This window comes from Cnephaeus nilssonii, assembly GCF_951640355.1.
Source record: "Cnephaeus nilssonii genome assembly, chromosome: X".
Lineage (NCBI taxonomy): Eukaryota > Metazoa > Chordata > Mammalia > Chiroptera > Vespertilionidae > Cnephaeus > Cnephaeus nilssonii.
Window position 1 is genome coordinate 10,125,001 of NC_137071.1, and position 3,801 is coordinate 10,128,801.

Sequence of the window (3,801 nt, forward strand, 5' to 3'; positions counted from 1 at the left end):
GTCAACATGCATAAATTCACTTGCTTTGAAGAAGCTGCAGTGGGATCCAGGAACAGGAAAACAAAATATTGTTTTGCCTTTGCATGCCAAAATGTAATCTCTCTTTTTCTTCTACTCTTTCCTTAAAACAACAATTGTCTGCATGTAGGATGAGTGTGTTTTAAATGAACCATTCAGTGCTTCCCCCCCCCCGCCCCCTCCCCCCCCCCCCCCGCTCTCATTTCCAGTCCTGAGCGGCAACATGATAGATTAGAAATTCTCCTGACTTTGGAGTCAGACTGGCCCATATTCTTTTTTTTTTAATATTTTTATTGATTTCAGAGAGGGAGGGAGAGAGAGATAGAAACATCAATGATGAGAGAGAATCATTGATGGGCTGCCTCCTGCAAGCCCCCGTTTGGGGATCGAGCCGGCAACCTGGGCATGTGCCCTTGACCGGAATCGAACCTGGGACCCTTCAGTCTGCAGGCTGATGCTCTATCCGCTGAGCCAAACCGGCCAGGGCTGGCCCATGTTCTAAGCCTTGCTCTGCCACAGACTGGCGTGTGGCCTTGAGCAGGTTGCTTGGCCTTGGTCTCTATGTCTTTAAACAGGAAAAAAAACTTTGCTGGGTTGGGAGGATTAGAAATGACATATATAAAGAACTCACAGTACTTTACGTACTGTGGCCCATAGTGGACGTTCCAAAATGGAAATGGGACATAAGGACAGAGAAAAGAGCCCTGGCCTAGGAACTGGGGCGTCATGGTCCTGGTCCCTAAGCCTTCATGTTACTATCAAGCACCTGACCTTGGGTTGCTCCCTCAAACTCTCTGGGTTTTAGTCGCATTAAGGAAGGCGTATTGGCTAGAGCAGTGGTCGGCAAACTCATTAGTCCACAGAGCCAAATATCAACAGTACAACGATTGAAATTTCTTTTGAGAGCCACATTTTTTAAACTTCAACTTCTTCTAACGCCACTTCTTCAAAATAGACTCGCCCAGGCCGTGGTATTTTGTGGAAGAGCCACACTCAGGGGGCCAAAGAGCCGCATGTGGCTCGCGAGCCGCAGTTTGTGGACCACGGGGCTAGAGAGAAATACAGGTCAAGTTCGAGGGCACTAGCATGCTGCCACTAATGCAAGGGGCTAAGTTCTTCACTGTACAGCTGACTGCTGCGCTGTGGGAACAGAACAAGCAAATGAGGGGTCAGCTCTGCCTGGGCTGGGTGGCATTTGAGCTGGGGCTTGAATGCTCCATTATGGGCCTTCCCACTGGAGAAAGGAGGTGTTTCGGGCGAGGACAGAGCCCTAAGGGTCCGGCCGGTGACAAGCATGGTGCTGCCATGCAGTGCAAAATGGGTGGCTCACATCCAATCCCACTGCACTCAGCTTCTGGGACTACCTCTGACTGTTGAGTTGTATCAAAGACATCTTAAAAACGGTGGACCTTCTGTGGGCTTTGGGAATCTTTTAGCTCTACTGTAGGGAAATGGTTACTAAAATGGGAGTTGCGCCCTAGCTGGTTTGGCTCAGTGGATAGAGCATCGGCTTGTGGACTCAAGGGTCCCGGGTTCGATTCTGGTCAAGGGCATGTACCTTGGTTGCGGGTACATACCCAGTGGGGAGTGTGCAGGAGGCAGCTGATCGATGTTTCTCTCTCATCGATGTTTCTGACTATCTCTCTCCCTTCCTCTCTGTAAAAAATCAATAAAATATTTAAAAAATTAAAAAAAAATTGGAGTTGCCCCCTAAACCCACCATTTGGACTGGGGCTGGGGAAAGTACCAGTTAAACATCAGTCTTAACTCATCAGTAATAACGAATTCTTCCACGGGGCTTTTTAAAAAAATATATATTTTATTGATTTTTTACAGAGAGGAAGAGAGAGGGATAGTGAGTTAGAAACATCGATGAGAGAGAAACATCGATCAGCTGCCTCTTGCACACCCCCCACTGAGGATGTGCCCGCAACCAAGGTACATGCCCTTGACCGGAATCGAACCTGGGACCCTTGAGTCCGCAGGCCGACGCTCTATCCACTGAGCCAAACCAGTTTTGGCTGTTAATTTATCGAAACCTCAGGATAACTGTGCCCCTTGGAGTAAAAGTAGATGTGTCTACAAAACTCCCACCCATGCTTAGACCCATAGAGGGGAAAAAGGAAAAGAACGTTAACAAATTTAATGGACATTTTGTAAAGTTTTCAATGCTTGGTTATTAAAGAAAATTGAATTAAAAGAGATTTAGAAAGTAAAAAAAAAAAAAAAAGAAAAGAAAAGAAAGATTAGATCATTTGCCAAAGGTTACCTGCAAACAAATGGAATAATCAAGATAAGGATCCAAGCTTTGCGCAGTGGCAGTATCGTAGCCAATGAGGTTTATCCGAGGCGCGATTATTGCTAATTGAAAAAAAAGAAAAAAGATAAGGATCCAGGCTGGCCAACAAAAGGCCCTGAACCTAATCATTCCGTGAACTGCTACTCTAGAGACTACGGGAGAAAGGAATCAATCTTATGGGAAAATAGATATTTAACTAGCACGAACAGCTGAGAATTTACTTACATCTTCAAACTAAATGGTGCACTCAGACAAGAAGCCAGGGCATTACTTTGGGGACCCAAACACACTCTATTATTTGCTTTGGTAGCACTTTTGATTGTGTCATTACTTGGGGCACTTAGGTAATGCATTGCAACAATGAAGTCTCCCTCCCCTGTAATGTGCCATTCTTTGCCAGAAATGAGGGGAGAAAAGGAAGTGGGGTGGGCTGGACAGTGTTTCATGTGGAGAAATGAGGGCTTTGTAAAGAGGCTCAAGTGGAGCGCTGGCTTGAAATGTCTTGAGGAAAGCCTTTTTTATAACGTACTTTTCTTTTTCTTCTTTTTTTTTTAATTTAATAAATCTTTATTGTTCAGTTTATTACAGTTCCTCTTTTTTTCTCCCATAGCTCCCCTCCACCCGGTTCCCACCCCACCCCATGCCCTTACCCGCCCCCCCCCACTATCCTCATCAGTAAGTGTAAGATTTTTGTCCAATCTCTTCCTGCACCCCCCACACCCCCTTCCCCCCCGAGAATTATCAACTTTTCTCTTTCTTTCTTTCTTTTTTTGTTTGTTTTTTTTTTGTTGTTGTTGTTAATCCTCACCTGAGGATATTTTTTTTCCATTGATTTTTAGGGAGAGTGGAAGAGAGAGGGAAAGACAGAGAGAAACATTGAGGTGAGACAAACACATTGACTGGACTGGTTGCCTCCTGCATGAGCCCCGACTAGGGCCCGGGCTGGGGAGGAGCCTGCAACCAAGGTATGTGCCCTTGACCAGAATCAAACCTGGGACTCTTTGGTCTGCAGGCTGATGCTCTATCCACTGAGCCAAACCGGCTAGGGCTAATTTACTTTTCTTAAATAATCCTCCAGAAAATTCTACCAGTGAACTCTTAAAGACCTGCTGAGTGGGCTGTGGACTGCCTGGCACCCTGGGGATCAGAAATATGATGGGGAACAGAGTGGGAAGTCACATGGAATGGGGGTCACCCTCATCTCCCTCCCCCAACACCTGATCTCATCTCAGAGAACTTGGTCTCTCTTGGGGTCTTTGGAGTGTCGAGCATGATGTTCCATTCCTCAGTTCATTTCGAAAGACACAGATGTTGAGGGCCTACATTGTGCCAGGCATGGTGCCAAGCAATGGGAGTGCAAGGGTGAAAAATCAGGAGTCCCGAAGGAGCTTGGTGCCTTGGAGAGAGAGAGAAACATCAATGATGAGAGAGAATCATTGATTGGCTGTCTCCTACACACACACCCACAGTGGGGATCGAGCCCA